The sequence below is a fragment of the Prionailurus viverrinus genome, chromosome E1 (assembly GCF_022837055.1).
Source record: "Prionailurus viverrinus isolate Anna chromosome E1, UM_Priviv_1.0, whole genome shotgun sequence".
Classification (NCBI taxonomy): domain Eukaryota; kingdom Metazoa; phylum Chordata; class Mammalia; order Carnivora; family Felidae; genus Prionailurus; species Prionailurus viverrinus.
This window is the reverse complement of record NC_062574.1, coordinates 44,788,767-44,814,593: the sequence shown is the minus strand read 5'-3', so window position 1 is coordinate 44,814,593 and position 25,827 is coordinate 44,788,767. Positions and strand designations below refer to the sequence as shown.

At 53.3% G+C, this 25,827-nt stretch overlaps 1 long non-coding RNA gene across 1 annotated transcript in view; it reads left to right on the top strand.

Moving 5' to 3' along the window:
• Positions 1–25,227, top strand: part of LOC125151288 (uncharacterized) — a 158,842-nt gene extending 133,615 nt beyond the window's left edge. The window contains exons 2-3 of the long non-coding RNA XR_007146719.1: positions 5,163–5,231; positions 22,734–25,227. This is a non-coding gene — a long non-coding RNA (uncharacterized LOC125151288). The remainder of the gene's footprint in view (positions 1–5,162; positions 5,232–22,733) is intronic.
• Positions 25,228–25,827: the final 600 nt, after the last annotated feature.

Genomic DNA, 25,827 nt, shown 5'->3' with positions numbered 1-25,827 from the left:
GAGGTAGGACCCGACTCTTAAGAGGCCTCTCCTCTTGGAAGGCTCCTTGGAAGGGAGGTGGGAAGGAGATGGACAGAGAGAGAGAGGGAGAGAGAAACAGTGTATTTAGGGAAATGTGTATACATGATTGTTCTCCAAGTACACATTTCACAGTTGAGCCAGAATAATTAGGAGGTAAATTGCCAGCTGGGCATGTCAGTTCTTTTGTTTACTTGTACTGAGTTAGTGCCAACTAATAAAATAAAGCCCTTGATTTGGGTTTGGGATGTCCCAACTTTCCTTTCGTGAAAAATTAACTGGCTGCCTGTCTACCTACCTACCTACCTACCTACCGATCGATCGATCGATCTATTGATCGATCGATCTCTGTATCTATCTGTCTGTCTCTTCTAGTTGTGCTTTGTTTGATATTAGCTAGAGTGACTTCGTTTGTGGGAAAGATCACTGGTCAGCTTGCTTGTCTAAAAGCCAAACCTGGATGGGGTGGGGAGGTGAGGGCGGGGCCGTGGGGGTGGGCAGCAGAGGTCGCCTTTCTACCCATCCCCAGCAAGAAAATTAAAGAAGACCAATAAACCCTAATCCTGACCTGGGGGCGAATCCCAATAAAGATCTGGGTTAATTTTTCCTGCCGATACAGCCCTTGAATTCATTGTAGGAATTAGACGTTCTGTGGCCCTAATTTGCCAGATCAGATTGTGTAATTATCTTTTATAGGCCTGGGTGTGAGGTGTGCTCAGTGTTTATGCTGCAGGGGGCTGAGTGCGTGTTTGGATTTCAGAGATGCCTCTGTGTCTGCCAGGCTGAGCTGCTTCCACAGAGCGGGGGTGGGAGCTTGTCTGCCTGGTCCAAAGCAGGCCCAGCACACCTGCATGGAACAGAAGGACTTGGGACAGAGTCAGCGGAGGGTCGTTAGGAGGCACTTGGGGGAAGGCCTCCGGGCTGGGGTGCGGGTCTCCGAGAAAGGGCATTCAACAAAGGATCTGCGTAAAGGGTGGCAAGGTTGGAGTTTGGAAGGAAGTCAGACTCTGAGCTGGATGAGCTGCTCATGACCTTAGGCCCTTTTGCCTTCGTGAGCCCCTTCCCCACCCCTCCCCCCAAAAAGTTCAAAACGACATTTTATTACTTAAAAACAATTGTTTAAGTTTATTTATTATTTATTTATTTATTAATGTTTATTTTTAAGAGACAGAGAGAGATCGCAAGCATGAGTAGGAGAGGGACAGAGAGAGAGGGAGACAGAATCCGACGCAGGCTCCAGGCTCTGAGCTTGTCAGCACACAAGCCTGAGGCAGGGCTCGAACCTCCGACCGTGAGGTCATGACCTGAGCCAAAGTTGAATGCTTAACCCACCGAGCCACCCAGGCGCCCCTTATTTATTTTTGAGAGAGAGAGAGAGAGAGAGAGAGAGAGAGAGAAAGCGAGCACACGAGCGGTGGAGGGGCAGGAGAGAGAGGGAGACACAGATTCTAAAGCAGACTCCAGCCTCCAGCTGTCAGCGCAGAACCAGATGCGGGGCTCGAACCCACAAATTGCAAGATCATGACCTGAGCCGAAGTCAGACGCTCAACCAACGGAGCCACCCAGGCACCCCTAAAAATGACATGTTATGATTGCAGTGATTTTAAGGGTGAATATCATCCAGGCTGGATTCACTGTTATATAGGCATGAAAATTATACTCATTTTATTGCTTCTAATTTTATAAGAAATTAGAACATTTTCATGAATCGGGGTCCTGGGCACTGCATCCTGTGCTCAGTGAGTATCGGCCTCAGGTACCTTCTTAGAAATGGGGCCCGGGGGGTTGGCCAGCTGACAAATCCCTGGCCTGTTTTGTAGAAGTCACTCCCCTCTGATACTGGACCCATTCAGAAGGTCCAAGAATTCTCCTAAACTGCAACCCTTGTTTTGACCAAAGAGGGACCCAGTGTTTGATCTTGCCCTCCCCTAGTCTTCTGCACCGTGTGGCCTTCTGTTGTCTGCGGGACTGACAGCGTGGGCGGAGAGGAGAGACCAGCGTGGGCTGGCGTGGCCTGGACGTGTTCCAGACTCCTGTCTTCTTGTGGCCTCACCTGCTGAGCCTTCAGTGGCTCAGTCGCAGGTATCCGGGAGGATCCGCCCCTTCCATCTTGGGCCGAGGTGGTTGGGCCAAGAGCCACTAGGTGGGGTTTGGCTCAGGTATCCCTGGAGATGTCTGGAAGGAACTGGTCAGGGTGGGGGGTACAGATGGAAGGGAGGGACCTTTGGGGCAGGCTGTGGGTAGCCCGATGCAAGCTCAGAGGTTTGGTGCCGGGCGTGGCCGGCTGCCATTGGCCACCTTCTAGGGAACACCATCCACTCCCTGTCCTGCCCTAGTCTGCACCGAGAATGAATAGGCAGCTGGGAGGTGGGTGTGTGGCCACAGAAGGGCTCCGTGTGGCAGGTGCTGAGCCACTATGCCGTGGGCAGGGAGAGGCTGTATCCATGGTCCCCCAGGCTTCCCGCCTGCCCTGGATAGGCACCTTGACACAGAAAGCAAAGGGGAAAACCCCCAGAGCAGAAACAAACTGTTCCGTTGAACGCAGTGTTTCTTAGAGTGTGTTTCAGGCTAGCGTTTGGATTGCTGAGAACTGGGTTAAGTGGGGAGGGGGAGAGGGGCAGCTGTCTCTTGGGATGTGGCCCATCTGGCACTCCACAAGTCAGCGGGGTAGGTCTTGGGGCCTGCTGGAGAGGTGGCGGGGAGAGTGGGGCAGGGTGGGGTCAGTTTGCCCGAGGTTTCTGCGGAAGGGGATGTAAAGTGTTTGAGGGCATCCCTGCTAGCCCTGACTACTGAGCATGTTCTGTGGGACCACCAGCATTGGGCCGGCCCAGGAGCGTATTAGAAAGGCAGAATCTCAGGCTGCCACCTCAGACTTGTTGATTTGAATTTTAACGGATTCTCCAGTTGATCCTTACATTTTGATGCATGTTAAACTTTCCTGGGGGAACTTAACGTGTTCCTTAACCCAATGCTCAGACCTTACTTTATACCGACCAGAGCTGCTGGGAGTGGGACCCAGGCTGCTGTAGGATTTTCCAGCTGCCAAGGGGAGTGATTTCAGTGAGTAGCCTGGTCTGGGAGCCTAGGCAGGGAGAACCATTCCTCCCCCTCTGTAGGGTTTAAGGCCCCCACTCCCCAAAGTCTACTACTACATTGGCTAAATCGAAATGTCATGGGGGCACGGTGAGCTTAGACCTCCTTGTGTTAAATGTCCTATGTCCCCTGGAAGGGTGAGACTGGAAGCATTTCCACTCATCTGCCCTTTGACTCGAATGGGGTTATCGGATGCTTTCCACCTAATGAACTGAACACAGGTTGGGCGTGGGGGTGCCCTTACATAAAGTAGTAACAGGAGGGGGAATCCATTCTGGTGCCCAAGTTGAAGTTGGAGGATACGTTGTGGTTTGCTTTGCTTCTTTTTGATGAACTTTCTAGCATGGGTGAGTCATTTAGTTATGTCTCAAGTATTGCATGGCTCAGCGGAGCTAAAATTGTTGAGTTCCTTGCCCTGTACTCAAGAGCCCTACATTGCATTTGAGGTTGCTCTTGGGATAAGTTCTTGGGCATGGTGGAAGAAGCTGGCTCGGCAGATGCGTGTCCCCAGGACTGGGGGAGGGAGTTGTGTGGCTCAGAGGATGCCGATCTGCTGGCGGGCATTGGTGGACGGGGTTGGCCACAGAGTACCAGCATGGACCCTGTCTTCCATAACTCTAGAAACCGCGGGAGTGATTCGGGCCCCAAGATGATGTATGTGTGCATCCAGCAAAAGAACAAAACACCACCCAAACAATCCTTCCCCTTGTGAGTGAAGGTTACAAGTTTTCTGTTTCAAATCTGATGGTATTATTTTTCCCCCTTTTCTTTCTTCTCCCTGTTTTCATTTGCCAACCTGGGGGTCTAGAGTGATTTCTTTGAGCCTAATGATGGGGAAGCTTAGAATAGGGCTATTATCTTAAACACCTTTTGAAATACTACTCTTCCTGGTGTCTGAATCAGGTTGAACAGAGGTTGGATTTAAAGATTAAATATCTATTTTAGCAGCAGCAGCAGCAACTATGCTCAGGAATTATATGGATGGCATGGAATAGCCTTGCTCTCTAGAAGCACGTAAAGGAATAAATGAAAGTGAAGCTAATAACAATGGTAGGGGGCAGGCACAGAGCTAGATGGTCCTCCTGATTTATCCCATCTGATGAATTCAGACATACCATAAAGTCAGAACATACACAATTCAGTAGTGTCATAGGAGTCTTTGAGTAAAAGGACCCTGAAAACCAGAACAACTCAGGCCTGTGGCAAGAGATTATTATTATTTTTTTTTTTTACTAAAGATTCACTGTGAATGTAAGATTTAACTTGAAAAAAAAATTGCTATCCAATGTAATATCCGTTTCATTTTATTGTAGGTGTTGTTTATTAAGATGATAGCCTGTATTTCTTTTTTTTTTTTAATTTTTTAATTTAAAAAAAAATTTTTTTTTCAACGTTTTTTATTTATTTTTGGGACAGAGAGAAACAGAGCATGAACGGGGGAGGGGCAGAGAGAGAGGGAGACACAGCATCGGAAACAGGCTCCAGGCTCCGAGCCATCAGCCCAGAGCCCGACGCGGGGCTCGAACTCCCGGACCGCGAGATCGTGACCTGGCTGAAGTCAGACGCTTAACCTACTGCGCCACCCAGGCGCCCCAATAGCCTGTATTTCTTTGACAGTATTCTTCCATTTGCCATGTCTGTGACGGACATAGGAAATGGATTTTTGCCTTTATTCAGAATGAATGTAATTTTATTTTATATTAAAGAATAATCAGGGGCACCTGGCTGGCTCAGTCAGTTGAGGGTCAGACTCTGGATTTTGGCTCAGGTCATCATCCCTGGGTTGAGTGAGCCCTGGGTTGGGCTCTGTGCTGAGCGTGGAGCCTGCTTGAGATTCTCTCTGTCTGTCTGTCTGTCTCTCTCTCTGTCCTTCCCCCCCTCCCATTCGCTCTCCCTCTAAAATAAGTGGGGAAAAAAAGAATAAACAACTATTAAACTCCTATGTCCTTGGCAGGCTGTCTGGCATTCAGAGACCACTCCCTCTACATTTTAAGCTTGAAGATGAGTTTTATTGTCTTATTTCCTGGTGTAACTCTCCCTTCTTTTTCTAGGTGAAACCAGACGTTTGAGGCTGGCCTGCGTAGGTGCTCCGAACCAAGAGAGAAGGGCAAGACACAAAGGTGAGCTGCAAGAAGGTAACCCCTTCTTGCTTTGTGGGTTTTGTTCCTTCTACAGCCAAGTTCCTCTTCCCAGACATCCCGAATGCACCTGTACCTGCACGCCAGCCCACAGGGGTGATTGGCAGGCAGGAGCCTTGCAGTTAGCTGTCGGAGAAGGTCCAGGGACACAGGTTAATAAATACTAACGGTCATTGCAATTAATTCCAGGCAGGCTGTGTTCTCACAGCTTCTACCTGGGCAAACTCGTTCCCACCTGTCACAACCCTAGCAGGTCAGCGTGTTCTACCCAGCCTGCAGGTGAGGAGACAGAGGAACGGTCAGTCGCCCAGGGTTGCCTTCCATCACTTCCTCCCTTTGTGACTATAGGCCGATGGCCTTCACTTCCCTAGACCTCAGTTTTCGCCGCTGTTAAATGGGGACGATGCAAGGAAATCCCTGCTATGTTGGGTCATGACATGAGAGGATACAGAGTTAAGTGCTTGGCCTAGTGCCTGGGATGTATTAAGGCACACACTTAATGTCAGCGGGGTTTTTTCCCTCTTTAGCTCCGGATACGATCTGGGGTGAATTGGTAAGCCTCTCACCTATGAGATGGCGATGCTAATACCTTGTCGTCAGGGGAGGTCACGAACTAAATGAGACACTACAAAAATACAAATGAAAGTCCAGATCATAATAGATGCCCTGTCTGTTCCCTTCCTTATTTATCTTATTCCTCATGGATCATGTAGAAGGAAGGTATCCAACCGCGTTAACTCCCCCATCCCCTAGAACCCTGAATCCTGACCATTGCTCCCCAGTGATTTTCGGAGTTGATCCTTCCCCTCCCTTCTCCCGGCCACCCTGCTGATCTTGACTTTGGTTGCACACACCGGGATACTCACTGGGGGCGCCAACCTTTAGATTTCCAGTCTTTCTTTCCGCACATAATCCTACCTGTGCTTTCTCTAACCTGCTTTCTTAAACCCAGTATTCATCATGGCTACTTTCTGATTGGAAAAAAAAAAAAAAAAAGATAAAACAGAAAAGCAACCCTGTCATGCTTCTCTAGTTGTTATCTGAGCAACCAGACCTCACTGGATACTTAATCTTATTGCTACGACTCCCCACTCAAATCCGGATCCTTTTAGCCAAACTTATGTGCTTCGTATCCTACCTCCAAGACTGGAATGTTTCCACGCCACCCCCCAGCGCAACCCCCCTCCCCCCGCCCCGCCCGCCATATTGCCATCTATGTGCTCACCTCCTCAAAACCCCGTAACCATGGGGGCCCAGGGCACTGGAACCTCATCTCACCTTTGCCTCCCTCCCCCACTGGTGCCTTCACAGATGGGGGCAGGGGCAGAGTGGGAGCTTATTTTCTGTTGGGTGTGGGTGTTTCTTCCATCTCATCCCTCCCTCCCTGCATGTCTTCTGCACACACCGGGTGCTCAGATGGCAGTGGGGACGAAGGGTGGGAGGCTGGGCCTGAGAAGGAGTCAGTCGGGGAAGTCAGTGTGGCCGCCGTCTACAGTTCGGGTGACTGGCAGGGGAGCGTGAGTGGGGGGCGGGGTGTTAATGAGTGACTCCGAGGGGATTTCCAGGCCAACTGTGGGCACTGCCTTTGTGAAAACAGCTCCCTCTGCCTTAGCCCGCCCTCTCCCCTCCCTCCCCAGGTGACCTCAGCCTGAATAGCAGTTCGTTCCCTGAGATACACAGGCCTCCATGCCCTTGGGAACGGCAGCGAGTTCCTCATTCTTTCCTTCATTCGCTCATGCATTCATCTAACGGAGCGTTACTGGGTGCCCGGGCCGTGCCCGGGTGCTCAAGGCAGAGGACGCCATCCTGCTGTCACAGAACTGGCCGAGAGTGTGGGGAGGGTGGATGCTAAACAGCAAAATAGTAAATATGTTAATCACCTAGTACCTGGGAAGGTGCTGGGCTCTGCAAAACAACAGAGATGTAGGCAGGAAAGGCAGGCCGAGTGTGCGGGCAGGGGAGGGGAGGGCGGGTTGCAGTGTTGAATAAGGCAGGGCTCCTCACTGAGGAGGGGACCTCTGAGCACAGGCTCGAAGGAGCTGGCCGCGTGAACACTTTGGGAAGAGCTTCTACAGAGGGAAGAGGGACGTTGAGACCGAGGCCCCCGCCCACCTGGTGTCTTTGAGGACAGGGGCACCGGTGGGGTTTGAAGGAGGCCCTGGCCAGCGAGAGCCTGGGGGGCATCAGCCTTTCCCACTGAGGAAACTGGGAGCCACATGTGTGGAAACGGAGAGGAGCAGAGCAGCTGAGGGGTGACGGCACGATCGGTCGGGCCATCGGGGTGCCTATCCCTGTCCCGCCCAATCACATACGTGTGACAACGGGATGACATTTAAGGTGGGGATGAGCTGAGAAGCTCCGAGGCCATTTCTCAGGAGCTGTGATTGCCCCGTTTAGGCTAGCCTCTTGCCCTGGGGTGGTGGCTCCCTGCGAGGGTCAGTCTCCTCTCCTCCCTGCCTTCGAAGCCATCGGGCATCAGACCGGTAGGCTGCGGGCTCGGCTCAAAGGGAAAGAGGAAACAGAGGGAATGGGGGAAGAATTCTGGGAGGAGAGAGGCCAGATGCCCCTGTTTTTCCCGTCCAGTAGTGGAAGGACAGGAGAGGGAGCAGGCTGCCCTCAGGGGACACCCGAGAGGCTGATCCCAGCCATCCCTGTGGTCTCCCTGCCGCCCTTCAGGGGGCTCTGCCTGGTGCCCTGCAGCACCTGTGTCTTCCTCACCTCTTCCTCCTGCCGTCAGAGGGAGCCTGACGGTGACGGGGCTGTCCTCACTCCCCGTGTGTCTTTCCTGTCCTGCGGTCAGAGTGACCGCCTGGCTGGGGCAGGCTCTTTGTGCCCCAGAGCTCACCCCTCAAACAGCCTGTCTCTTAGAATGCTCCCGTGGGGACCTGAAAACCTGACACCCAGGGAGGACCTGCTCTTTCCTCGGGTCCAACCGTCACGCGTGTGTGGTGGGGACAGAGAGGTGGCTAGGATGCGGACTTCTGCCGTAACCGTAATTGAGAGTGAAAAGCGGGGGCTCTGGGAGAAAGAACGAAACAAGCCCCAGTTCCGAGCGCCAGTGGGGATGACCTCAGCCGGGGGACGGGAGCCGTCCAGAGGACTCGCGGATGGAACTTCCCCTCGGGGTCCAAATGTGAGTCACCGTGGCTCGCGTCTGTGCAGCGGGCTCCGTCCCCGGGCCTCCCACTTTTCACCCTGGGACATCATGGTCACTGCTCAGGCCTGATGACTCACTTGGTGTCCCTGAGCCAGCCACGGCGGGGTGGAGCCTCTCTCTCCTGGCATCTGCACCCTCCGTGCTGTGGACGCAGCTTGGCCGGCCACGTCCTCGGACAGTATGTGCGAGACGTGTGTGGCAGACACAGCCCCTCACGCCGCACGGGGTTGAGCCACAGCTGCCAAAGCCGATTTCAGAATTCAGTCTGGAAAGGCCGGGGGGCTCCGGGCCGCAAAGAGCACGGCAGCCTCGCTCTCTGAGCCCCGGAGTGAGTTGCACTCTGACACCTGAGAGGTGGGGGACACACGCCCGCCCGCCCCAAGGGAGCACCCTGTCACCCCATCTAGACGAGCGGAGTTCACCCAAAAGGCCAGCGGCTGGCGGGGTGTCAGATTTCCCACCACACCCGGCACTCAGCCTCTCCTCTCATCTTCCCCCCTTGGTTTTCATCTTCTAATGATAGAAAGAGTGTCATCTTTTCTCAACCTGTCAGTCTCACACCTGCCGGGAGCCCCTGGCGGTGAGGCGCCCAGTGCTGTCCAATCTGATGTCATCTGTGTTTACCGTCTGTTTTAGAAACCAGGTAGCGGGAGGGACTTTCTGAGGATTAAAAAAAAAAAAAAAAAGTAAATCCCCAGACTATTTCAGTGAGGTGTTTGGTTTGTTGGTTTGTTTGTTTGTTTTTTTGCCTCCTGTTTTTTTCATTTTCATAATTTTCATTTTTTCCCCTCTTTCTCTTTTTAATTAAAAAAAATTATAGGAAATACCATGCAAGGGTGGGGAAGGAAGGGGCACCTGAAGAGGGGTCCACCTTCCCCCAGGTGAGGTTGATTTGGTGTATCTCCAGAAAACACAGAAAGGTGGCCCTGCCAGGCCAGTCCTGCCTCCCACCTGACGCAGGGCATAGAGAGTATGTTGACAGTCATGGGACTCAGTTTACCACCCACAGCCTCTGTCCTTCCTGAGGGTGATGGAGCTAACTTATGGCCTCACAGTTTTGTCCTTTGGCTCATCATCTAGAACTTTCCACTTCTGGTCATGCTTGTGTGCAAATGGAGGGGTGGGCAGGTAGGAGAGCGCTCTTTAGGGTAAAGGTCAAAGGTGACAGACACCTGACCCACTGTCAGGCCTGGGTGACCACCTGTCAAGTACCCCTCTCTCAGACATCTCTCCAGACTCCTTGGGTCCGGGGTTACTGTCCCTACTGAGGGAGTGGGGAGGGATGGGGAGGGGCAGAGGCTGGGGCACGGGGACACTGTTTGGCCTAGACCTTGAGGGTCCACTTCACAGGGCCCAGCTGATGCGGAGAAGAGGTGGTCGAAGGTATAGGCACGGATGCCACTTGGCCCAGGTGTGAGAACTTGTGTGAAAGGGTCGGCCTCCGGGTGACTCAGTCTGCTAGCAAACTATAAAAGGGAAGTGACTCACTGTCAACCCTGAGCAAGAACTCCTAAGGCCAGGCCGCCAGCACCTGTCTGGGACGTGGTTAGTTATTAACGCTGCCAGTAAGAGTGTCATGGGAACCGGACGCTGGCCTAGATTGCTGGAGGTGGCTGGGCTTTTTCACAGCCTGCACACCTTCCACTCCCTTCTTATGGCTGCCCTCCGGCTTGAACCCAAAGGCAGAAGAGCCCATGGAGCTCTTTGTTGCACAGGGTCTCCCAAGGGGCCTTGAGGAGGACACAAAGTCCCACACGGGATGAGGAAGGGGACAAAGCAGTGGTTTGGTAAGGGGCAACCTTGGCTGGAAGGTTAAGTCCACAGAGCCAGCCTGAACCCGGGAATTCCAGAAGGAGTGGGCTGTGGATAGGGCTGGCCCTGCCCTGCCCTGCCCTCCCCGCCCTACAGGTGCTGCCCAAAGGGTTCTGGTTCTGGGACCTCGATCAGCTCTGCCGTGAATGCCTTGGGGCGGTATGGGCTGGTCTTTCCAGCGGCCCTGGGAAAGGAACCCTGCCTCCTCCCACGGAGGGCCAACCCGAGGATCATTAACTCCTGCCCTACTGACCTGTGGCCCCAGAAGAGGGTAGTGTTGTTCTTGCTCTGCTCTTCTCTGAAGTCACCCAGCCACTTCCTGGGGCCGCTTGAGACAGCTTGGTGAACTCGAGGGCCCGGCTCTGACGACCTCTACGGGGCAGGTTGGCAAGGCTGTAGCTCGAGAGCTGAGCCCGGCACTCGGGTCAGCTCTGCGTGCCCTCGGTCTTTCCCCGTGCCCAGAGAGGTACACACGGGCTGCTTCTGCTCCCAGATCCCAAAAGGCGTGCTCCGCCGCTGTCGCAAGGGTGGCCCGGCCTGGACAGGGGTCATGCCTGCCTCTGCCGGTCCACCTCCTGCTGTGAAGCAGGAGGAGGAAAGTTGATTGAACAGGAAGAGGTGGGAGTTTTAGGGAGTCACGCTCCCCAGGGTCCAGAAAAGAAGCCCAGCACCGAGAGAAGGAGGTGCCATCATCTGATCTTTGTGGTCTCCTGTGTAAAACCCCAAAGTACTCGTGGGCAGAACATAGGTGGTGGGGATGCCATTTGCGAGCCTGGGCTGCAGAAGGAGCACTGGGCTGGTGACCGGGACATGTACTCCCTGGGTGGCCCTGAGCAAGTCCTCGAAGCGCTCAGGCGGTTTCCCCATCTGTAAAGTGGGAATAATAACAACACCTGTCCTGCTTACTTGACAGGGTTTGTGTGAGGCCAGCTGAGATCACCGAGCACGTGACAGGCTTTGGGAGTGGTTAAGGGCCACCCAGATCGGGGCCGAGGCACTGTGGTTCTTATGGTGATTAGCAGTCAAGCAGGGCCTGAGGTCTGGGCTCCCCTGGGAGGGTGGCTTTACGGGCACCCACCTGCGGCTTAAGAGCTTTTTGGGCCTCCCACAGCTGATAAATCACACCGGTAGGTGTTTTTAGTCTGGGCTGCTGCTGCAGAAAATGCTTCTCTGCCTTCTCTCCCTTCCTCAGTGGGCCAAGGAGGAGCAAATACAGATCCCAGGACCTTATCTCTTAGGCTTTCCCCAGGAACCCACCACCTGCCCCTATACCGACTCTGGTTGTCCCAAGTCTCTTTCTCAGTCCACATAATCACTGAGGTTCAGATTGAGGTGTCTCTGGCCACGTGATTTGCCCTGGTATGTCACTGGCTTGCCATGAGGGAAGAGACAGGCACACGGGAGTGTCCGATCGGTATCTCATAGGGCGGTTCATCAAGGAGGTGCTCGACAGATAGTCGTTGAATATACAGATCATCTAATTCTTAGTTTAATTTGCTCCAGAATGTCCCACACTTTCATTGAAAGGAGGAATGTTGAGATTTAAGGGGGCCTGTCTGGTGAGGCAGTAAACATCTATCGAGTGCCTTTTCCTTGCCCAGCACTGTGCTAAGTGGATTGGGTACAACTCCTCGGCTCTTGTAAAGCCGTACTCTCCCTGGCCACCCAAATCGATCTCCTCTGCAGACCAGGATCTCCTCGGAGTCTTTCCAGGCGGGTGTTCTCTGCTGGGAACGCTGGCGTGGTGCAGAACCTCTCTCTCGAGGCTGCCCTGCCCGCCATCGGCAACTCCAGCTGCCAGGAAGTTCGTTCATTTAAGGAGACTCTGTCTGCCTCTGGGTCCTTCCAGGCGGGATTGACGTCTGGGACCTGGAGGACTCCAAGAAGGCCTTGCGGAGTTGCCGAGACCCAAAGAAAAGGCTGTCTGCAGCGCATCCACGAGCGTCCTGCAGAAGCCACGGCCACCCACAACCTCACATTGTGACTGTGTTTGTAAATAGGGTCTCTGCAGATGTGATTAGTTAAGGACCCAGTGACAAGTCCTCAGAGGAGAGAGAGGGAACAGAGAGACGCAGAGAAGAAGGGGATCTCAAGATGGAAACAGAGACTGGAGTGAAGCATCCACAGGTCGTGGACGGCTGACAGCCAGCAGCAGCTGGGAGACCAGCCTGGAACGGGTTCTGCCTCCCGGCCTCTGGAAGGAACCAGCCTTGCCGACACCTTAATTTCGGACTTCTGTCCTCCTCAACTATGAGAAGAGAAGTGTCTGTCGTTTCATGCCACCAGATCGTGATCATTTGTTACGGCAGACCCCGCATGGCACGTGAGGCAGACATAAACACGCTCTGTGATGGGTTAGGGGAACAGGCTTGAGGTGAGGAGTCCAGGGGACCAGGCTACCTGTCAGGAGGGTCTGCAGGCTCGTGGGTCTGTAGCTGGAGGGGCCGTAATGCAGGCTGAAATGTGTGTGGAGCAGAGCCATTCTGCCAGGAGACGGTCTTCAGAGCCCAGAAAGGTACCGACCTTGGATTCTGACTCTCTCTGCCAAATTGTGACTTACATGATGCCAGAGGCAGTTATAAGATGCTTACCATTAGAAAATTTTATAAAAGGGGGCACCTGAATGGCTCAGTCAGTTAAGCGTACGACTCTTGGTTTCGGCTCAGGTTGTGATCTCGTGGTTCATGAGATCGACCCCGCGTCGGGCTCTATGCTGATGGCACGGAGCTTTCTTGGGGTTCTCTCTCTCTCCCTCTCTCTCTGCCCCTCCCCTGCTCTCTCTGTCTCTCACTCTCTCAAAATAAATAAATAAACTTTTAAAAAGGTTTAAAAAAAGAAAATTGTATAAAAGGCAAGGAAAATATTCAGGATCCATACTCGATTATGTCAATGCTCTCTTTTTAAGGAATAGCATCACGGTGTTTTTATGGTCATATGGTATGCCATAGGACTGTGGCATAGCTATTTTGGAACCCTTCTTTGATGTTTCCAGCGGTGTTTTCTTCTGTGCCGAAAGGCTCTGAAGAACATCCTGGTAAGAACTTGATTCATGTCCATTCTACTTTCCGGGGGCTGCTGTAACAAATCACCAGGAACTTGGTGGTTTAAAACACGAATGTATTGTCTTATGTTTCGGCGGCCAGAAGTCTGAAATCTTATGAGTCTCATGGGGCTCAAAGCAGGTTGTGGACAGGGTCTCTTCCTTCTGGAGGCTCCAAGGAAGAGTCCTTCCTGGTCTCTTGCAGCTTCTGGCTGCAAGAGGCTGGCACATTCCTTGGCTTGTGGCCACATCACACCAATCTCTACCTCTATGGTCAACGTCCATTCTCTCTGTAGTCAGATCTCCATCTGCCTCCCTCTGATAAGGACCTTTGTGAAGGCATTTAGGGCCCATCTGGATAATCCAGGATCATCTCTCCATTTCAAGACCCTTGATGTAATCCCACCTGCCAAGTCCCTTTTGCCATAGAAGGTAACATTTATGGGTTCCAGGGATTAGAACGTGACTCTCATTCTTCTGGGGGAAGGGAATGTTGTTATAGAGCCTATCCCTATGTCCATGACTGCTTCCTCATAGTAAATTCCTGTAAGTGGGAATACAGGGCACAAGGGTCATACTGATGCTGCGTGAAGTGTTTGGAGAAGGCACTCCGTGTCGAGTAGATTGACTGGCGTGGTTTGCTGCTGTCCCTTTAAGAGCCCTTCTTAGCCCTCCTCGGAGTCCAATCCGATAGGGAGGCTGTGGACTGAAATCCCCATTACAGGAATCATTTAGAGTCAGCCTCTGGGAAGCTCGGGGCTAATGAGATAATTCCCATTAGGAGAGGAAGGAAGTGAAGGTGGCCTGACATCCTTTCTGTCTCTAATTTATATGATTCACTGAAACCTCCCCCTCTTCCCCCGTGGGGCCCCCCTCCTCCGGCTGCCCCTTTGAATTCTGGTTCCGCTGTCCACCCTCATTCTGCCAGCCGGGGCTCTGGTCTCCAGCAAGTCCCAGCATGCCGAGGAACCTTGGGAAGGTTGCCTTCCGCCCAGATGAGGCCTTCAGGCTCTTTCCTCCGCAGCTCTGCCAGAGAATCTGTTCTTCGCCTCTTTCTTCCCTTTTCCCAGAGCCTCACCCAGTTCCCCTCTCCCCCCATCCCTGCCCAACCGGTGACCCACCGACCCGTGTCTGCAGGACCCAAGAAAGGGAGAAGAGCTTTCAACAGAGCACAGGCGGGCCCCAGGGTGCCCAGAGGTACCGAAGCGGCCAAAATTTTGTTTGCCTCCCCCTCCTGTCCCCCTCCCCCCACCCCATACTTTTAGAGGTTTAGAAGGGAGGGAGAACGAGAGAGAGAGAGAGAGAGAGAGAGAGAGATCTCTTCCTGTTTTGTTCCACTGCCTACACTTTTGGTCAAAGTTGTCTCTGTAAACATGAAAATCCAGTTTGGGTCTTTAATAGGCAAAGTGTGAAGTAGCCCAAGGTCCAGGGTGTTTGAGGTTCAGATCCAACCCTGGGAACCCATCTGGGGGCTGCAGAGCACAGAGAGGAAGACCCCATCTCATCGTGGGCATCATTGCTGCTGTCAGAGTTCATTTTGTGACACTCGCTTGCTTTTCTGGGACCTGCTGCTGGGGACAGTTCCAGCCTCCCCTCCCCCAAGCCCGGGAAGGGTCCCTGGCGCCCAGGGGGAGGTGTGGCTCCTTCTTGCCCATCCCCCGTTTATTCTTTTCCTCCCTCTCATCCTCCCTGAGGGAGGCCATATGGTGGAGTGTTCCGAGTCAGGGCCAAGGGCCAGAGCCGCGCTGGCCCCGGGGACAGTCCAGCGGTCCTGATGTGCCGTGTGGGTGGCCTGTCCTGTGAACTTGCTGCCTGACCTCCCCCGGCCTCTGAGAGCCCAGCTGCAGCCTTGGTTAACAGCCTGGCCCCGCAGTGACGGGAGGGTGCCGAGGCCCTGCTCCCCCACCCCCCACCACCCTGTCACCTTGGCATCCGTGCCACATGCCGTGCAGGCGGGGCTGGGGCTGGGCCGGGCAGACCATTCAGAGTCCCCAGAGGCCCCTTTCTGTTGGGTTGGCCTAAGCTGGCTCTTCGGGCTGTAGTGTCTCTAATGGGGGGGGGCGGGGGGGGGTTAGAACACGCGGCCAAGGGTTTGAGGAGGAGTCAGGGACTCCAAGTTAGGAGGAGGAGAGAAGCAAGGGCAGGACCCAGGAGCTGGAGGTGGGCAGAGGACGTCCGTCTGTCCATCCTTCCTTCTGTCCATGTGCTTCCAGGTTAAACAGCGTCAAACCTAGAGGCCTGATTTACGTCAACTGGGTTGGAATCCAGGTCGCAGCCCTGTCCTGTCCTGTCCCGTCCTGTCCTGTCCTGTCAGTGGCTGGGCCATCCTCTTCTTGGTGGGGGGGGGGGGGCGCGGGGGGACGGCTCCAGGAGGAGGGGTGCTGGAGGGAGCATGGAAGGCGTCGAGGTAACGGTTAATCTAAATGCTACAGACAGCTTTATTGGTTTAGCAAAAAGAGTACCAAGGATGAGGCTGGAGTTTTTATACACTTCTTAGGTCTGGTCTACACCAGGAAGATAATCGAGGCAGTGACTTACAGTTCCTCCTTCCCGAATTTTTTAGTAGAGATCGAGATAGATGCAATTACAGGGACAGATTCACTTGTTGAGCCGTTAGTCTTTCACTCCGTCCTCACAACATGGATCCTTCTCTTCTTCCCGTTTAACACCTGGGTTGGAGAGAACTGAGGTAACTGGCCCAAGATCCGGGACTCGAACCTCGCTTTGACTCCATTTCAACAAGCTGAGGTGTCCTCCGTGACATGTGCTGCCTGACGTCTTTTCCTGTTGGTAGGAGTGACTGTCCGTGCCTCACGTCCCTCCCGCACTCGTCGGGTAACTAGCCTCTGTTTCTGGTGATTCACGTGTTCGGTCATTCATACGTTCATTCACTCATTCGTGTGCCTCTTCAGGGTCAGACACTAAGGGTCCTCTGAGCACCGAGAAGGAAAACGTGGTTGCTGACAGATGCCTCCAGCTGACCGGTGACCGACCTGTGAGGTGCTGAGGAACATTCAGGGCCCTCGAAGCCCGCCAGCATGGGTCCTTGAGTGCACGGGCTCTTTTCTCTCCCATGTGGTTGACAGTCCTTGGTGTTCTAGATCCAGACAAGCCACAGGTCCCACAGTGTCCTCACTGCAGGCTGGCTACGGGCCCTCAAACATTTAGGTAGACAGTAGAGTCCAATAAGAGACTTTAGGGACCAAGCGAGGGGACCTATCCATTTATCCCTCCTGAGGAGAGAGGGTAGCACGCGCCCTCCTGTGGAACCCCATCCCTGGCATGATTCACAGAGGACAGAGGAGCTCCTGCAAGTTCTCCACATAGGTGTCCCTCTGTCCCCTTGGTCCTCATGGTTGCAGCAAAGCCGGACCCTCTCTGGCCCAGTCCCCTATTAGCTACTGTTAATGGGCCATCTGAAGAAAGAGAAGAGAAGGGCCTTGTGACTGGCCATTGGGTGGCCCCTGAGGGACGTGCTGCATGATAAGGAGAGGGCAGAGGGAGTGTGGGACCGGGGTCCGTATTATCTTTAAAGTCCATCTTCAGGAACAGTCTCCCGCGGATACACAAGGGATCCAAGTCGGCTGGTTCAGAAGGGTCTTTGATCCACCTAGAAGTTAATGCTTTTCCACGGAGAACCGCAAAGCAGCCCCACCCAGGGCAGCCGAGATAACAGGCTGGTGCAATCACAAACCACCAGTCTCTCGATAATGCCCAGTTTTATTGAGGTCTGGTTTTCACCCAATGGGAACACATCCGGCGAACATCAAAGGGAGCAGGCGTCACCTTGTGCAAAGAATCCCGAGCCCTCAGGTGTGTGTGCTGGGAAGAGTGCGTGTGGGGCTGTGTGTGCACAAGGCTGCCCGTTGGCAATTACCTTTGTATAGATCAGAGGCCACCAGCCCCAAGGGGCCTTGGCCAGCCGTGAGCACCGTCCCCTTATTCCAGCTGGTCCAGCTCCTCGGATGTCCCTGCAGGTGGGGATTTCACATCTTACATGTGTAAGGGACGCTCTGTGTCGTTTTGTACTTGAGTCTGCCTCGGAGGCAGTTGGTGTAAGCATTTTGAGGGTGCTCTGAGGAGACAGAGCCCGAAGGCATGTTATTTGGGATCTCAGGCTCGCTCTTTTGGAATCTTTTGGAGGTCTCTGCACTACAGGGAGCAAACCTCAGGGGCATATGTCTCACCCATAAGGGTGGAAGAACAAAGAGGAAGCGCACGGTCGCATCTCTGCAGGGGGAGGGTTGGTGCATGAATTGGTCGAGTGTGGCCCTGGGGGAGGGGCATTTCCCCCGCTACCCCCAGGCGGTGGTGCCCCTGGGCGTCGTGCACTGGCCTCCGGAGACAGGAGCAGAGAAACACCCCCATACAAACAGAACATCTGGAAGCTTTTTAAAGTTTATTTTTTAACACATTTGTAAGAGTCAGGACATTTGCACACGAGGTTTACAGGCTGGAGGGAACCAGGAGTTTCGTCAAGCGGGAGACACACTTTGACTCTGGAGAAGGCCAGTAGTGTAGGGAAAGGAATGGGGGAGCCCTGGGAATGGCCGGTGTCAGCAGCAAAGTCCTATATGCTTTGGGCTAATTGGTAGCACAGGAACTTGTTAAGAGGCCCTCGGAGCAGAAAAGGGACCCGAGTCCTTCGCCTCTTCGGCACCCCTGGTAGAGAGCGGCTGGATTTCTTCTACTTTGTTCCGATCAGCTGCATTACGTGGTCAGGACAGAAATCAGGTCCTCTGGGAAAGAATGGGAACATGCTGGCAGACTCCATCCCGTTGAACCTTAGCTTCTGAGAGCCTCGCTAGGTGGGGAGGGGGGCTTTTTCTGTGACCTCTTCATCTTTCCATCTAGGCTAGCCACTGGGGGGCTGACGTAGGCAGGGGACAGAAAGGCCCACTCATCCAGGTGCCTCTGTGAAGGGATGCCTAAGAAGGTCAGAGCCCTGTGAGCTGCTCTCTCGCCCTGCACTCTTTTGCCCCACCCCCTCCCTCCCTCTCTCTCTCTCTTTCTCTCTCTCTGTCTCCTCTCCTCTGCTCTTCACCTCCTCCTCTTCCTCTTCTTCCTCCTTTTTTCTCCACCCCCCCACTTCCCCTAGTGACATCCTGGCCTTAATGGTTTGGGCCAAGGGAAACAAGGAAGAGCTTGGCTCAGCATTTCAGCAGGGTAGGCAGGGAGTGAAATAATGGAGGAAAAAGACAGTCCCAGCAGGACAGACAATTTACACATGACTTCATCTTTCTTTTCGAGGAGCCAGAGCATCAACCTGTTCGGCCCTCCCTTTCTCCATTGCTGGTTTCTCATTTAATTCTTTCCTTCCTTTCTGCTCCAACCCAGTGTGGAGCCCCGGCCAAGCTGATTTTCAGGGCTCCGTTAAATAGATGGGAAATCTCTCCTTGCTCCGGGGGCATCCTTGTGGGAGGATTGTGGTTTCAGTGCCTGGGGAGTTTACCCAATTGGAAGGAGAATTAATGCTCCCCGTTTCTGAATAGGCCCCACTGCCAATCCCACTGTCTTTATTAAGACAGTTCTTTTCGTTGAATGAGCTCATGTTTCTCGCTCGTGGGAGCTGGTTCATTGTGTGCTGTTTATTAGGGGAGGAAACTGAGGCTTTGTGTGGTTATTCATGGGAGACACTGAAAGGTGTCCACCCAGTTCTGATGGGAAATGAGGTGACACAGGGAATAGGAATTTCTATTCCACCCCATCTAGTCACCCCCATCTGGCGACTAGGATGCCGGTTCCCAGGTCCACAGCAAGCCATGCTTATTGTAGCTTCTTGTGTGCTTCCCATAGTCAGGATTCAGGTGTGTCCCCTTCCCCAGCTCGGAGAGGTGTCTCCTCCGGGCCCACTGGCCTTCTGCAACGTGCAGTGCTTCTCGGCATTGGCCGCACACTGGGATCACCCAGAGAGCTTTAACTACTTCCTGATCCTGCCCTAGTAGATTCTGATTTCTCCAGGTTGGGGCCAAGGTCCAGCCACTGGAATATCGAAAAGCATCCCAGGTGATTCTAATGTGCAGCCAAGGTCAAGAATGAACCACCCCTGAGAGGCAGCCTTTCTCAACTGGGAGAGATTTTGATGACCCCCCCTCCCTTCCCTTTCTTACCATGCCCAAGACAGTTTTGATGACCACACGGGGAAGAGGGTGCTGTTGGCATCTAGTGGGTAGAGGCCAAGGGTGCTGCTAACCATCTTACAAGCTGCAGAACAGCCCCCTGTGGTTTTGATTCAGTAAGTCTGGGGCAGGGCCTGAGAATTTGCATTTCTAACAAGTTACCCGGGTGCTTGCTGAAGCTGCCGGTCCAAGGTTACACTTGGAGAGTCACTACTCTAGACTGACTCTGAATCCTGTTTTTCTAGATCTGTGACAATACCGCCTCCATCGTGGTTACTAGAAAACTCTAAATTGGCAATGACTTACTAAGACAGAAGAGCATTCTGTCCCACATAACAGAAATCTAGAGAAAGGCTACAGCTGTTTTTCAGTTGACGGAACTGAGGCTTTCAGAGATTAAGCCACCAGCCCGAGTGACAGTCACAAACGTTATAATTTGAGAGCCTGCTTAAATCCCGGACTGCTTCTTGCCTCAGTTGCTCTCAGAGACCCGACCTTTCCCTTCTGAGCCTGCAGGGTGTCTGGTAGACGATTCTGAGCCAAATTTGGGACCCCATCCCTTCTGACCGGCTGCATTCCGTTGTCACCTGTATCCCTAACGCAATACCCTCTTCTCTGGATCCGCCGGGAGACAGGGGCATGGTAGGCCCGATTGACAACATTAGTTTCCTGCGGCTGCTGTAAAGTTACCACAAGCGCAGTGGCTTGAAACAACACAAATGTATTCTCGTACATTCTGGAGGCCCACTTCACCGGGCTAACCTCAAAGTACCCACAGGCCTGGTTTGTTCTGGAAGGGCTAGGGAAGAATCCTCTGTGTTCTGAGCCCTTCCTGAATCACTGCAGGCTCCTGCTTTCATTTTCATATTTCATTCCCCCTGCCTCCCTCTTATAAGGACACCTGTGGTGACACGTGGGGCCTACCCGGGTCTTCCAGAATCACCTCTGTATGTCAGATCTCTTCTGCCACAGAGGGGAACATTCACAGGTTGCCCAGATTGGGGCATGGGTGTCTTTGGGGGCTGATATTCCGCCAACCACAGGGGCTATCTTGCTCTTGCCCCCATCCTCCCATTCTTCCTTCCTTGGCCCCAGTTTTTCCTCCATCAGCTGTTCCCCACACAGACTCTCCATACATTTAACTTCTGTCCCGGGAGTTTTCAAAAAGGCCAGAGACTGGTTCTGAAGGGCAACACGGTGTGTCGGAGGTTTGTCTGATCAGCTCCCAGCGGCCTTGGCAACGGGCACGAAAACATTCACGTGGAGAAAGGATTGGGGGAAGGGGATCCTGCCCTGGACGTGGCAGTGCGACTTCACCTGGGCGTGATGCACGCTGAAGAAGCATAAACAGGAGATACAGTTGTCGCGTAGCAAGCTTCGCAAAACCGTCTGGTTTGTGGGTAATCTCTCAAATCTCTAGCTGCCTGCTAATCCCTGAGCCCCCTGTTTGTTGCCTTTCTCTAGGCTAACGGAGGCGTGTCTTTGGCCAAATACAAATGCCACTACCCGGAGCAGAGTTATGTGGGGAGGGAGGACGGGGGTGTGCTTCTCTGTGGGGCTGGTTCTTCCCTAACCTTACTTTCCTTCCCTGCAGTGATCCCCTCATCGCCCCCCCCCCATCCCAACCGCCACCCCCACCCCCCCCCCCCCCCCCCCCGCCCGCCTTGGCTGGGTCTGCCTGCTGGGATGAGTCTGGGGTGTTGTATGTTTTACTCTTTATTTTATTTTGCAAATGCCTCCCAACATTCCCCTCTGTGTTTAATGTCCCTCTGCCAAGTGCATGAGGTTGCCCGGCAACAAGAAGGAAGTCCCAGTGTGATTCACCCGCTGTTGCCAATTAATTTGCTAGCTGTGTGCGTCTCCCTGGGGAAAAGGCTCCTCCTGGCCCTCCGTGAGCCTGTGCAGAGGGCCGCTGCCCGGGAGGGGGAAGGAGACCAGAGAAAAGTTAGCACAACCTTGGGGCCGTTCGGGGGTGTTTTCGGGTCCAAATGAAAGAGTGTCTGGAGAGCCCAGGCCACACCTGGGTGAGACTTACGGTTTCCTCTTGGCCGCCAATCAGAGAGCCTCCTGGAGTGCCAGAGCACCTCTGCGTAGGCACATTGGCTGGCTTTCTGCGGGTAGGTGGCTCTCACACGCACACTCGCCCTTTGCGGTTCTCCTGCAGAGCAATGTCCTCTGAGTTCTCTGCTCAGTGCCTCCCAGCCCGCGGGGACCTCCTCCCGTCTCTGACAGTTAGCACCTTGTCTCTGGGGATCACGGCAGCTGCACACATCCCTGCCTGGGGTGTAGCCAAAGCCCGCAAGAAGGAGAACACCCCTTCGTAAGGTGCACGGGGCTAAGCTGTGACGTCCGTAGGTCCTCAGAGGGGCGGAAGGGGGCCTGTTGGCCCCTGGAATCCCCAGCGTGCGTCCCTCGAGCTTGGTCCGTGTCCCCTCTCTCCCGAGGCCTGTGAGGGCCGGTTTGCCTGTGTGCTTCAGCTGGCCCGGTCCGGGACTTGGGTTCCCCGTACGGATTTGCATGGATTTGCAGTTGTCCAAGTTGTTCCGTGTGAGTTGACGGTGATTGCTGCTGTCGTGAGGGAGGCCTGGGCTATCTGTGCCTGTGAGTAGGCCCCTGGCTTGCCTTGCTGGGCCTCGTCAGTTTTAAAATGGGGAAGTCCCCCGGGGGCATTTGGTGGCACTAGCTATATTTCTCCGAAAAGGGAGCCACAGGGGGTGGCGGGAAGTGACAGAGGTATGCAGAGCCCAAACCCGTCTTCGTTCATCTGCAGTCAGCATTAGGAAAAAGAATGTGTTAAGCTGTGTCTTTCCCTTTCCTCTAAGGAGCCCCATCTGCCCTGGATCATTTCCTCATTAGTTGTCAAGGGATTTGTGAGAATAGACAGAAGTCTCAGCTAAGGTGAACATTGGGATAGGGACCAGGCCCTTGTCATCCTGTACTGAGAACACCGGCACCCCCTGCGCCTCAGTTTTCCCAGCTATAAAGTGGGTGACCTAACACCCCATGCTTCTTACACCATGTCTCACAGACTTCACAGTGAAATGCTGAAAAAGGGAATATTCTACTTGCTCTGGGTTGGCTGTATTCGGTGTGTTTTGGTTTGTTTTTTTAAGTCAGCTGTGGGTATCGCGGTGAGGTCTGTGTGGAGGGTTCCCCGTGATAATTCCGCGTAGGAGTTCCTTGAGTGGTATAAATATGCCTTTCTTTTTTTTTCTGTCTTAGCTCAAATAGCGCGGTTAGCACTGGAGGTTCTGTTCACCGGCTAGAACATTGTGGACTAAAGACAGGAAAGTCAAGCTCACTGCTGAAAGAGCAGAAGCCAGACTCTAACTCTGATGCTGTGTTTCGGTCCACAGGCCTGGAGAGGAGGGGCGGCTAAGGGCTGCTCTTCCTTGCCCACACGTCCCGCCAGGAAGCCGGGCGGGGCTGGCGTGTGCCGCCAGGATCCCCGGGAAGGACCCGGCTAAGATGGGACCATCTCCTAAGAGGCAAGCGCTCTGGATCTGATTAAGACTTCCTCTTCTGGAGAATGAAGAACGTTCTAGATTGGAGAGGACATTGGAGGAGAAAGTAAAGACTCGTGCACTGAGGAGTAGTCTGTGTCTGGACCCGCGTGAGCCGGACGTGACCTGCATATAGCTGGCGAGACACCATCGTCACAGACCTCGTCCTTCCTTCTTGTGGGAGACATTCCCTGTACCGTCGCCTGGTCTTAAGACTCCGCCCCCCGCTCCGCGCCCCAACCCCCGGGAACCACAGGGCTTTCTACCGCACCCTTTGTCTTGCCCCCCGGCTCCCCCGTCTTCTGTGCCTTTGGACGCAGTCATTCTTGTTTGCTCCATTATCCTCCAGCCGGATACAGAGTGAATAGTTAACTACACTTAGGTCAAATGGGATTTTAATTTTCGTTCCTGTTCCTTCTAAAGCGGCCGGTGTTTGCGTTGCTCTGTGAGCAACATTGGAATAGCACGTCCTCTCCCTTATTTGGGATCTGGCCCCCTGGGGTTCCAGAGCGAGGCAGGTGAGTGCTGAAGTTCTTCAGGGCTCTCCAGTGTCAGGGACACCGGAGGGGCTCCTGCAGGGGAGCTGGCTCAGGACGGCTGGCGTCCTCCGTGTCCAGCTTCTTTCGTTCAGATCACATGCAGGTGTATGTCTGGAAGAGTGAAAAAGACGATTTGTTCATCCCAGCTACCTTCTACCTTTTTTAAACTGTATTTTTGACATATAACTGACATACTGTTATGCTTGTTTCCCACCTGTCTTCTGTTGAGGCAGATGCACCGCCCGCTATGAAGACCCTCTCCCCCCCCCCCCCCCCCCCCACCTCGCAGGTGGCAGTTGGGACCCATGCCAGAACATGGTGCTTCCTTACAGACAATCTGGCTGCCAGAGCTGGTGTGTTTATTGAGGATCCTCGTCCCCCAGAATGCCGATGACACTCCTGACGGCAGGTTGGGCCCCGTGAAACACGAGTCAAATATTCTGTCACCACCGTGCGCGTGGCTGAAAGCACTTCTAGATTCGATCTTGTCTGCGTTGCAGAGCCAACGATGTCTGCACGTCCTGCTTCCCCAAAAAATGGATGGCTCATTTTTGTAGAAAGAATTAAAGCTGTACATATCCACCTTCTCTATGTTGTAGGTGATGGGTTTCTGTGACCGTTTAGTGACTTTGGTGTCTTCTAAGGGGAACAACGGGGACCTTCTTGGCATCTCAGATTCACCACAAAATGAGGGAGGGGACCCTCTTGAGGAAATTTCATGCTGTTGAAATGTGAAGCTTGTCTGTGGGCTTTGCCTTCCTTCCTTGACATGCACACAGACTCCTCGTCCTGGTTAGATTCCTTCAGGTTTCAAGGAACAGAGATCCACTTACATCACTTCCGTGAATGAGGGTTTATTCCAAGTTGCATTGGAATGGAAGTAAGGTAGACAGGAAACAGTCTACCCAGCAGCTGCCTGGCAAGACGTGTCTAGAAGCCCAAAGTCATTCAAGATATCCATTCGCTACAGAGTTTCCAGGAAGAGCAGGAACTCTGACACCTTGGTCATTTTGACCTTCTGTTCAGCAGCAGGAATCACTGCTCCTGCTTCTCGCATTCGGAGCTGTTCCAGTTTGCCCAGGGCTGAGCAGTTTTCCGGGACACACGACTTTCAGCAATAAACCTGGGACAGCCCTGGGCAAACCAGAATAACCGTCACCCTAGTGGGTGACTTGATGACACTGCCTTTGCTGCTGCTTTGCCTGCTGTAGCGAGCCGATGCTCTCGATTAGTCTGGCCAGCTGCCATTCGGAACCCTTGTGTCTGACCACGTCATTGACCACCGGGTAGGCTACAGATGGATGCCATTGGATCAAGCACCAATCTTGACCAAATCTGGTGTTTCCAGGGTGGTGGGGTTCCATGATACTGAACAAAAACCTGGGTGTCATGAACCAGTCGAGACCACATGCTTCAGAAGAAGTGCTGTGGGTAGTGGATATGGCAGCCATTCAAAGTATCAGGGATTCCTCTCCAATACAGTCCTACTTAAAAAGATGAACCTAACCCTTCATATTAAGAACAAAGCAAATCAGTAGGAAACAAAAACAGCTACCGGGAACAGGAGAAAACAGACTACGATGTGTGCATGCGCATGCGTGTGAGATACACGCACATACCACATAGAATAAGCCAAGAAGAAAATTATGCATCTTTGCAAGATGGAGGCTAAGAGCTAATAATCATTGGGATGGATGGGGCACCTGGGTGGCTCAGTCGGTTGAGCATCCGACTTCGGCTCTGGTCACAATCTTGCTCGTGGGTTCAAGCCTTGCGTCAGGCTCTGTGCTGATGGCTCAGAGCCTGGAGCCTGCTTCAGATTCTGTGTCTCCCTCTCCCTCTCCCTCTGCTCCCCCTTTACTCACACTCTGTCTCTCTCTCTCTCAAAATAAATAAACATTAAAAAAATTTTTTTTTAATGATTGGGATGGCATTGTCTGGAGAGCAAAGGCGTTGGCTGGAGGACTTCCTGAAATTCCTTTGAACTCTAGGATTCTTTGAAATCTCAAGGGTATGTAAGTTGGACCCAAGTGTGTACTTTCTCTCCAAAGTCTCCTAGATAACCTTTGAGTTCAACTCCGATCATGTTGAATGGGACCTCCCAGCTCACTCTTACCTTCCCAGACACTGACTTTATCTGGGATAAAGGAGCGGAACTTGGTGGTGGTCGTGGGCGGTAGAGGACGGGAAGGTTGTGTCTGCCCAGTTTTCGGTGTTCATGACAAGTAAGAACAATCTGAAGGTAAATTACAGGTTCTTTTCAGGCTAGGCAGATCCAGGCTTTCGGGATTGCATGCCATTCTGAAGTTGTTGCTTCTTGTCAAGGGATCAGGCCTCCATCTTTGCTGTTGAAAGATGGGCACGAGTGTCTGCGGTACTGGAACACGAGCCTTCGGCTAATCCCGCGC